Here is an 11,782-nt window from a genome sequence, read left to right on the forward strand (position 1 = left end):
GTTCCTTGTGTGTTACATAGTAATTTCCCTATTTGGGTTTTAATTATTTGGTTGATGTGTGACCTTCAGCCGAGTATCAATGCCTCTTACATTAATGTTCTTGTCTTGCCCTTAAGGCATGAGATTGTTATTCTTTTATAAAGGGCCTTGAGCCGAATTTTACATGAGATGTTTTAAGATACGGCCTTTTGCCTTTTGAAACTTTTTCTAGGCCTTAAGCCATTAAATGTATTTTGTTGATGTGTAGTCTTCAGCTGAGCATTAATATCTCTATGTTCTTGTCTTGCCCTTAAGGCATAAGGTTGTTATGTTTTTGTATGGGGCCTTAAGCCGAATTTTGCATGAAATGTTTTAAAATAAGGCTTTCTGCCTTTTGATTGAAACTCTTCTTATTGCTTAATATGCGGCCTCTTGCCAAGTTCCACTAAAATTAAATTGCTAAGGCCTTCAGCCTGTTTAGATTGCAGATTTAGAAAATATTCTTGGGTGAAACCTCCAGAAGAACCTTGTATTTCGATTTCTTGCTTAGGCCCTGTGTCTTGGATTTTGAGTGTGGCCTTCAGCTGATATAAAGTTAATCAGATGAGTTCGATTAAAGTTTTGAGTGTTTTGAATCCTTGTTGTAATATTGTGTGTTGATAAATAATGTTTCTATGTTGTGTGCAACTGACAGCAACTTCATCAGGTTACCCTCCATTCAGAAGGCTGTTGCACGCAACGACTGTTATACTGACTTGTAAATAATAGATTTCAGCTATCAGTCGTCCCTTTGAAATTTTATTGACAGATCTAAATTTCAGCTAGAAACTAGCCGTTCTCAATGCACTATCATTTTTGATCAATGCGTGTAGTGCCTATTGGTCGGGCTTCATCCACATTTCATTGAATACTAATCAAAATTTAGAAAGCCGGAATTTGAGGCCGACTGCAGAGCGATTCCACTGCAACCTGACCGAGGAACTTTACATCGTAAATACTAATCAATGAACTGTAGTATTCAGTGAACTGTGGATGAAGCCCGACCAACAGGCATTACATGCATTGATCAAAAATGATAGTGCATTGAGAATGGCTAGTTTCTAGCTGAAATCTAGATCTGCCAATAAAATTTCAAAAGGACGACTGATAGCTGAAATCTATTATTTACATGACAGCAACTTATTTTGGCCCCTTTGCACAACCTAATCCGATCTGACCTGCTAGCCCAGGCATTTCAGAAGTTTTCCTCTGTTTCACTATGCTTTCATTCACCAGCTGCTTCAAATGCTCCCAGAGCAAGAAATCCTGACACACAAGGTCAGGTGCCTCTGTGGCCAGACCACAGGGCCACGTCGGCCGCTCTCAAATGATATCTCACAGCAGTGCTGAAATGGCTGTCTTTATGCCTGCATACGAGCCCTAATCTCCCTATACGACATTTCAGTGCCTGTGTTAATTAGAATTACGATGTAAAGTTCCTCGGTCATGGTTGCAGTAGAATCGCTCTGCAGTCGGCCTCGAATTCCGGCTCTCTAAATTTTCTCCATGCTGCTCATCGAAAAGAACGTAACCTTCCCTTCCGTGATTTCCACTTTACTTGCTGAAGCTTCTCCGTAACATTTGTGTGTTGTTCGAACCTATCGGTAACAAATCTAGCAGCCCGCGTCCGGACTGCCTCGATGTCATCCTTTAATCCGACTTGATACGGATCACAAATACTTGAACAGTACTCAACGCTAGGTCGCACTAGTGTGCTACATGCGATCTCCTTTACAGATGAACCACAGTTTCCCAAAATTCTCCTAATAAACCGAAGTCGATCATTCACTTTCCCTACTACAGCCCTTACATGCTCATAATGGGTTTGTGATACTCAGCCAGTTGCGGTGAAACGGTTGTACCAGTTAATAACAGTTTGTCTCTGAGGTGGTGGCTTGTGATATTTAGTCCTGAATTGTATCTGAACAGCAGTAGCGGATCTGGATTCATGAAACCATTGATAACACTGTCAGCACACTGCACCATTATACGACTCTGTGATGCCACATAGCGGTAACGTCAGGAGTTAACAGTGTTACGCTGATACAAAAATTAAAAACATACTGCATTCAGTCCTGTATCAAACATTTCTAAAAACTTGAGGAATACTGTATTCTGTGCTCTATCAAACATTTTCGTAAGGTATTTGCCCTTTTCATGATTAAAAGTTAGTTTTGTATAACTAATTTATAAACAACATCTAAAACGGAGTACTATAGAGTATGAAATGCGGGAGTTTCTTCACAGAGATGAGGAAGAAAGGATAGTTATTGAATAATTAAAGAAAAGAAAGTTCTGCAGCAGTGGGAATATAGCAACATATTGCGTGATCTACACAAGGCAGGCTATAAGGAACAAATATCGAGTAACGTCATGGCATAAAATCATCAATCAAGTGAATAGAAAAGAAACTGAGTGGTTTTGAAAATCAGCCTTATGCAAACACAATTAGTTTATTTTTTATGTTTACCCAGACATTTTTCGACACCAATGTGTCATCTTCTGTGGGTCAAATTTTATTACTGTAAAGTACAATATGACATTTGTAATAATTTAACTGCTGTAGACCTAAGAAATACAATATTTGCAATTTGTTTCGTATTGTTTGGACACTCAGCTCAAAATTACATCACTAACTGAACCGTATTATTATACATCGATTGTAGTGCTCGTTTTCGTCAATTTCTTTGACAGCATGTCATCTGCAAACTAGCCATGAAGAAAATTATTACGTATTTTTGGAGAGCTGTTTCGAGGGTAGAGGTTATGTACGTTTCTGTACTTACATTTTCCGTCCTGTTTCGTGTCCCTGGATGGTGTCTCAGTCAGCTGCTCTTTAGTGCATTGCTTTCACTCAGTTTATCACAAATTTCGGCTCACTACTTCACTTCACGTGTACTTACACAAAATGTGGCGAAATGTGATCTGCACAGGCACTTCTGACAACACACTGAATGAGAGGTGTAATGTTATTGTCGTTGCTTGCTTGTTAATCGTTGGTCTTGTGTTTGTTGTGGCGATGATTTTGAATGTGTGTGTGTGTGTGTGTGTGTGTGTGTGTGTGTGTGTGTGTGTGTCAGAGAGAGAGAGAGAGAGAGAGAGAGAGAGAGAGTCGCAGTTATAGTCATATGTTATTGGACACTTTGTTTGAGCTGTCAAGGCTATACGCCTAGTTGGTTAGGAAGGAGTTCAAGTTTGTGACGTCTGAAGATGGGTGTAATCCCGAAACGCGTAACATGTTGCAATAAAAGAGTCAGTTGAACATCTCATGACTTTATTGCGATTGTACAGCATTGGTTGCCAATTATTAAGATAAAAATGATCGCAGGCCTCAGACGGGATTTTATGTCCTGTACATCTTACATTACAGAAGTCTCTTTCTTGTCTTCAGATGGCAGATGCCGATATGGCTACGATGTGCCTAGTGCACAATACGGCGATCCACCTTAGTGGTGCTCAGAGAGGTCTGCTTGGAGTGATGTCACAATTTAATATGAACAGTTTTACTAGTGAAATGACTGTTTGGCACTGTGCGTTGTATGTAGGAAACGAAGACGCTATAATCTTCCAGAGACATACGAAGAACACTATCACCTCTGATTTACATATAATTTTTGTTACTATCTCCAATGTTAATTCTTCTGACTACTGTTCATCGGACTACTGTTCTCGTTAAGTTTATTCTGAAACTATTACAGCTCTATAGGTATTTTTAAATGCGAACATTTTTAGGTTAGGCTTTACCGTGACTGTTACTGACATTAAATGAAACAACAATTTCACTGTTACCAGTCACCGTTTTTTATTTCCACGACGCGTTTCGAAGGTTTAAACCTCCATCATCGGGTGGGTTTACATTAGTAAGTATTACATTTGTGTGTGTGTTGTGTTACGATTTTTGGGGGAACTTGTGGCACTGCCTTCAGTGATCATGTGTTACGACAGCAAAAGGAACCTGTGATCACTGAAGGCAGTGCCACAAGTTCCCCCAAAAATCGTAACACAACACACACACAAATGTAATACTTACTAATGTAAACCCACCCGATGATGGAGGTTTAAACTTTCGAAACGCGTCGTGGAAATAAAAAACGGTGACTGGTAACAGTGAAATTGTTGTTTCATTTAATGCTCTATAGGTATATTGCATTGTATCAGAAGAAATAAAAGATCTCGTCTCAACTGATTACTAGGTGAGACTCGAAATTAATTATTCTTCTACAATTACATTCTCATAAATATCTAGGGAGCTTCAGATATCTACGTTGACTTTCATTTGGAGAGACGCTGGAGACGTGGCGAATGAGCCTGGAACTATACGGCGATTCTTTACAGACTCAAGAACTAGCAATTAAATAGCATTAACAGCGCTTTACTAAGTTGTCGTCCCTCAGCATATTACGCAAATGACGAGTTTAGTTAACAGTGTATCACTTGAAAGCAAACAGTACAAACCAAAATCTCGTCCAAATAATATTCCAACACAGCATAAAGCAACACGAGAAATAAAAATAATATAACACTTGATGACGAGTATAACTGACCTGCCGTTCCCATGCAGTCCAACATCGGGCCTCTGTCATATCCGAATGCTCCACACATATGGGTATTCCAACATTCGACCAGGCGGCCACGTGGAGATTCACAATTAGGACTCTTTCAAACTCTGTCTAGTGCTGATAATGCTGTCTCGTTCGAGTACACGGAACCTATGAGTCGTGCACAATGATCATGCAACATTTGACACTGTTCACGACCCTTACATTTGGTAGCAGGCTTCAACACGAACTCTGGTGGCCGTTCTCTTTCTCACTGAGACTCCAGCTCCACACTATATTTATGACAGTGAAAATATGTGCTGGACCGGTACTCAAGCACGGATTTCCCGCTCTACGCGAGTAGTCATGTTACCTATCTCAGCCATCTGAGAAAGACTCCAGGATCTATCGGGACTTCCATATGTCACCGAGTCTCTACATCTTGTACTCGCACAATTACTGTGATTCCCGCACTGGGCGTGCAGCAACCCATATGCGATTTTTGAATCTTCCCCGTTGCATGAAAATGGAACAGAGATGGCTCAGGTGAAAACAAACATGGTCGGCTGGGGTAATGGTAACGTAGGTGATGCCATTTGCGATTGTGGTGCTGTGCAAGATGTGTTGTTGGACGAGAGAGAAACCGTAGACGTGCCCAACACTGAGCTGAAAGACTGACTAGTTTCGGACACGAAAAAGTAAAATTTCGTTAAAATGGTAATAGCATAGAACAACCGGGGAGGGATATTATGACCACAATGGATTTACGATCCAGAAAACATTTTAGTATCTTGTGTAACAAGAGAGACTCTTACGCTAAAATTATAAATGGTAAAATTATGTAAAAATTGTCGGTTAAAATATTGAGAGTGTGGGAAATTGAGCATGTAAACTATACAAGGTATAAAATAGAAAAAATATTAAAGTGGAACTGTCTAAAGAAACTAAAACTTAAGTAAGCGTCTAGAATGTTTTAAAGGTTTGAAATATTGGAAGTGTAATTCTGTAAAAGATATAAAACAGTCTCTAATTATAAAAGGGAATGTCCTGGCTGACTGAAAACCTGACCCATCATCGCCCAGCCCAAACAGCCAACGATAAAAACTTGAAGGTGTGGATTTTATATGTAAGTGTCGTTTAAGGAGGGGTTCTTATGAATCCCAAGCATAAGGGGGTAAAATAGGGGATGAAAGTCGCTATTAAGGGAATTTTGAAGCTAGAACTATGAACAGTGGTTTGCTTTCTCAGTCAGAAAATAAAAAATACGCGTTCAGCATTTCTGGAAATTCAACCACTAAGGGGGTAAAAGAGTGGGTGAAGGTTTCTTTGAAAATAAATAACTACTAAATAACTACTAAAGAATTTTTTAGGCTACGTGTATGACAATTGGTATTTGACTTCTCGGTTAGAAATGTATGTCAAAAAATACGTGTTTCAGCGTTTTTGGAAATTCAACCCCTAAGGGAGTGCAATAGGGGACGAAAATTTGTAAGAAAATATTTCGTTACATAAAAAAATTTTTAAAGCTAAATTTAAGAAAATTGGTATTTCACTTCTCGGTTAGATATAAAGAAGTATTTGATAGGGGATGAAAGTTGCTAAGGAAACATCTCCACTAGAACGCTAAATGCATGATTAACAAAAACTTTGGACTCCAGCTACCAGAATCGCTTTTCAATCAGAAGTACATTCTGAAAAGAGCGTGCTTAATCAGCGTGAAAGTCTTTGAAGGTTTTGCAGTTTGCGAACAACATAAAAATTCGATTAAATAAAACGAAAAATGTCTCTGCAGACCATACAGTTTATGAGCGAAGTACCTGGCGCTAAGCTGTTGAAACTATAAAAGTGAAACTATGTGAGCAACTAAACTGTCAGGGAAGAGGATGTGACAGGACCTAGTTAATTGCTTCTGCTTGGTGGTGTTGTACGGTGTGCAGTTTCGCAGTATGTACGGAAGCCAGTCTGCGCACTGGCCTGCTGCTAAGCCATATATAGTCTGAACCGACGGTCCGTCGCTGTCTCTTCTCCGTGATTAGGGCTCTTGCTCATTCGTGCGCTGTGTCGAAGTGGACGCTCGGAAGAGGCTTTCGAAATTGCTAGAAAAGGTGCTGTTATTGAAATCATTCGCTGATTTAATGTACTGCCAGTCTTTCCTAAATGGTATGTAAAAAAATCTCAGTTTCTTCCAGCATTGTCAGGAATCGTCCCTGAGCCATGCTGCGGCTCGCGTTTGTGCTGTTTGTAGGTTTCCACCCTCTGTTGGAGGCCAGACGGTATCGCTTAGTTGGCTTGGTTGCAGTTGTTTGTCTTCTTCTCGTGTTGACGGCGCCACTCGGTTTCGCAAGTGTTGCCTGTCCGCTAGTGGCAGCAGCGGTGGTTATCGATATGTAGTAACTGTTGCCCTTTCATTGGAGCGACATTGTTGTTTTGCCGGGTCGAGTTCGGTTGGGGACTCAGGAGGAGCCAGGTCCGCGCAGTGCGTGAACACGCCGGGACCGCTGGCGGCACGCATGGACTGCCGAATGGAAGGGCTGTGGTCACGAGGGTGCACGATCTTGTCGTAAACCGGATCCAGCAAGTTTTATGATGAATGCATTTCACTCAAAGTAGAAAAACCTCCACCGTTGTGATATCTCGCGATTCTCCAGTGACTTGGGTTCGTGTTGCTGCTCGTAGTGTCGCCGAGACGAAGAGCAGCCAGTGGAGTGCTTGGGCAAGGCGGATCTGCTTAAGCTTTCCTCGACTTCTAACTACTATTTATTGTGTTCAACTTATTACAATTTGTTAAGTTCAAGCACCGGTAACTTTTCTTGCCTGGTGCCCGCTAACGCCCCAGTTACCAGCCCTGTGGGTTAGTGCATGTAACGACAGTGTACTGTTCCTCGCCTTCCGCTGCTGTCGGGTAAGGCGTGTAGTTTTGAGAGCTTTCTTGATTGTAGGCCGGTTGGTGATTCTTATACTCTGGTGTTCTCTCTCCTTCTGGGTACTCTAAACACAGTATTTTGTGGACATAGTGCAGACCGTCGGTTCTGGCTTTGGCGTATTGTTCCATCATTGCACTTGGTCTATCGGACATCAGGTAGCTTCAGCAAGATTATCATTAGTCATTCGTTAGATTGCCACTAGTCTGAATTACCATCTTGTGAAGTGAGTGCAACTCTTGGCTGCCTATCTCATCACTCGAAAAAGTATTTGTTGCTGGACTTTCTCAGAGGTCGATTTCTGGAGCACCATCTGTGACCCCTTGGTACTTGTAAGACGTGTGTGTTCTAAAAGGAGGTCTGATGGCCAATAGTTCAGTGTAACGCTCTTTCAGTCCACGCCTTCTGTGGGTATAATCTGCCTCAGTACCCTTTTATGAATTTATGTATTGGTCCTTGGTTTTATTATTGTATTATTTATTACACTACCTTGTAATGCCTACATTAAAGGTTATACATGTCTAATTAATAGTTCTGGTCACCTTCTGGATGAATCTAGTAGTGTAATGTTCAGTGGATGTTGAGGGTTGTGTTACAAGGTTTACCATAATATTGTTCCAACCGTTTGGTGATCTGTTGCTTGTTTTTTAATTAACCTTTGCCGTTGTATTTGCTGTTTTACAGCAGGTTTCTACATTTTTGTATTATTGCCGTTCCTGGCGTGTAAGGCCTTCAGCCGTGATTGTGGTCATTTGCCTTAAAATTCTAATTTGGTATTTGTATTTTAGCAGTAAGCCTTAAAACCTTATTTACTGCCATTCCTGGCGTCTGATACCTTCTGCTGTGCTTGTGCGACTTGCCTTTATTATTTCAATACACGTAATTTGTAATTTTGCAGCGAGTTCTAAACAATTCTTAATTTATTGCCATTTCCGGCGTGTAAGGCCTTCTACCCAGATCTGCTGTATCTGTATTTAATGGTGATTTTCTAAATTGTAACTCACTGAAAATACTATTATTTACACAGTTGTTTATTCCTTCATTAATAATGTGTGGAATTTTATTTATTGTGGAGTCTGGAAATACTGGTTTAAAATAAATTGTGTTGTAACTGTAAAAGGCAACCAATAATACCTGATTACGGCCCCGTCCACAGTCCTAACCGAATCCTGCCTTCCCTTGACTACCAGGTTTCAGCTCCTAAGTCAGGGATTTTCAAACTGTGCGTCCGGGGTCCCAACGGCTTCGCGGCCATCGGTAGGAGCGTCGCGATGCTTTCACAAAAATAGTAATTTTGTTTATTTGCTTTCTGAGGAACAACATGCGCCGTATTAGTGATATCTAACATAGCGGTAAGTAAGTGTTGTTACCATGGCAGCGTGGTAGATGTGAGTCGTGTCGTACTACGTGACTCGGTTGTTTTTATTTAGTTACAGTCAGTTAGAATCTTAGTTTTTCGAGTGTTGTTCGTTTCCAACTCTTGTTTGTAACAATAAAAATAGAAACTCAGTCGTCAGCTGCACAAGAAAACCTTTATGTGATTCACTTTACCGGATTCATCTTCAGAAGTGAAAGAGGCTCAAATCATTGGTAAGGCAATGTCAAAATAAGAATCTGACGTAGCGTCCTTTGCTACACAATCAGTAAAATAGCTATAGATCGCTACAAACATGTCATATATGGGATGAATAGCAAACGGTGACCTGTCAAATCAGCAAACCAACATACTGCGACTTGTCAGTTTATTGTTTGCTACTTGTCGCGCATATCATATATTTTTAGCGGTATCACTCTATTGTATTGATTCTGTAGCAGAAGATACAACCATTCGATTCTTAGTTTGACGTTGGCTTACCAACGACTTGAGCCTGTTTCATTTCTGAATATGACAGTTTAAACTATTGAAACCGTTGAAGAGAACCAAATAAAGATTTCCTAGTGCAGCTGATGGCTGACATTTTACCGTCGTAGAAATATTCTGCAGCTAATGAACTACGCCTATGAACAAAATCATATTGTTTGTCTTCTGTGGTTTGTGTTTCTCTGTCAGCATGGACAAATTTTTAACTCTGAGACAAAAATACAATAGGTGATATCGGTGTTTCAAAAGTGTCAACAGTGCTAAGGACAAAAATAGACGAAAATGCAGGAATTATGATGAAAGTTACTTGAATTTTGGTTTTACGTGTGTTACTGGTAAAAATGGAGAAGGACCACAGCATGTCATTTGATTGAAAGTTTTAGCTACTGAAGTAACGATATGCTGAGTGAAATCACGGTAGTATCGGTAAACAAATCAAGGGCACACTTTTCCTGAAATTTAAAAGAAACAACAGAAGAAAAAGCTTTTACTAAACAAGCTAAGATTCCTCCAAAGGCTCTTCTCTTATCGTAAAAAGTGCTTACCGTGTAACAAACAGTAATGAACCCGGGCGGGAAGGAGCGCCTGGCCCCCGGGACGAGTCCCCCCGGCGGATTTATGCCGAGGTCCGGTGAACCGGTCAGTCTGTGGATGGTTTTTAGGCGGTTTTCCATCTGCTTCGGGCTGGTTCCCCTTATTCCGCCTCAGCTACACTATTTCGGCGATTGCTGCGCAAACAAGTTCTCCACGTACGCGTACACCACCATTACTCTACCACACAAACATAGGGGTTACACTCGTCTGGTGTGAGATGTTCCCTGGGGGGTCTAGCGGGGGCCGAACCGCAAAATAACCCTGAATTCGGTGTGGGGCGGCGGAGGGGTGAAGTGGACTGCGGTAGTCATCGTGGGGTTGTGGACCACTGCGGCTGCGGTGGGGACGGAGCCTCTCCGTCTTTTCTGGGTCCCCGGTTAACATACAATACAATACAACAGCAATGAACCTCACACCATCACAGAAGATCTTAGTTTTGCACGTGCCCTGGACTTCGGTATGTATTGTGACAGATAAAACAAGTGCCAAGTAACAGGAAAATGTCTTTTGTTAGACAACACTATAATTATATTAAATGTATTCGCAGTGGTGAATATGAACAACCATCAGCTGTATAATGGAATGAGGACATTGAAAATTTGTACCCGACCGGGACTTGAACCCGGATTTCCCGCTTACGTGATCGGTCGTCTTAACTTTTCTGTTTGTTTGTTGTATTTGGTCGTAGCGGACGTCACATGACATCCATTGCGATTCGTTGTTGATCCTTACACTCAAGTTTTTTTTTTTTTTTTTTTATTACAGAGATCAGCCGGGGGTCTGACCGAGAACGCTGAGCTACCGTGCCGGCATTGTGTTACGAGTACAGCCGTTATGAAATACATTAAATGGTTGGCAATTGGGAATGTGGACAACTGTTAGATGTAGAATGGAACGTCGACATTTTTCTTTTTTTTTGAGATCTCATTTTGTTCGTTAGTGTTCGTTGGATTTGTTCGGGGCGGACGTCACACACGATAATTGTTAAAGTTCGTCGTTTATCGAATAACTCAGTTTTTTTTATTACAGAGCGTAGCTAACCCTCTGACCGAACACGCTGAGCCACGTGCCGGCCACAATTTGGCTATCCGTGCACGACTCACGGCCAAACTTCCGTATGTTGTCAACTGTGTGGCTAAAACCTGTAACCGTACATCCATTATGTATATTCCCGTACAGGTGAGACAATTTACTTGAAAGTTGCTTGCCCGGTGTCGGCGGATAAATACGATATGCATGTGCAAAGGAACTCACGATCGCAATTTTGAATAACACAGGCACTGTAGCATCGTATACAACTCTATAACTTGTCGAATACTCGATTTTGCTGGCGACTGTACTGTATCTCCTGAGGCGGCCATGACTTCCAAGTGTGTAAATGCCATATATCGATAATTATTGTATGAATAGCTTGCGAAGCATACCAGCGAGTAAACAAATGCATTATACAGAATTCCATGGACATTCGAGATTCTGTGTCTGAACTCTCTATTATTTTGTCGTCTTCTTCTGTTATTGGACTTGAAGAGAAAAGAACAATTGTCTGAAGTTCATCTTGCTGTAATAGTCTATTTAAGTTGAAAACGAAGAAAAAATATAGTTGTTCATAACTTAGAATTTGTGTACGGTATTCAATAATGTACATTCTTCAACCTTACTTGTCCTGAGTGGACGCGGCCTTAACGGAATATTGATCATTGTTAAGCGCCATAGTAGAAAATAATTAGTTTTCTTTCAGCTCATCTTCGAGACGTGCCACCGTTTAGGACACTAAATTTTCTTTCAGATTCTACGAGCTATGCGGCTGTTACGAATAATTTAATATATTTCTCTTTCAGATGTTCTCAAGG

This window comes from Schistocerca serialis, chromosome 1 (assembly GCF_023864345.2).
Source record: "Schistocerca serialis cubense isolate TAMUIC-IGC-003099 chromosome 1, iqSchSeri2.2, whole genome shotgun sequence".
In the NCBI taxonomy this organism is placed as follows: domain Eukaryota; kingdom Metazoa; phylum Arthropoda; class Insecta; order Orthoptera; family Acrididae; genus Schistocerca; species Schistocerca serialis.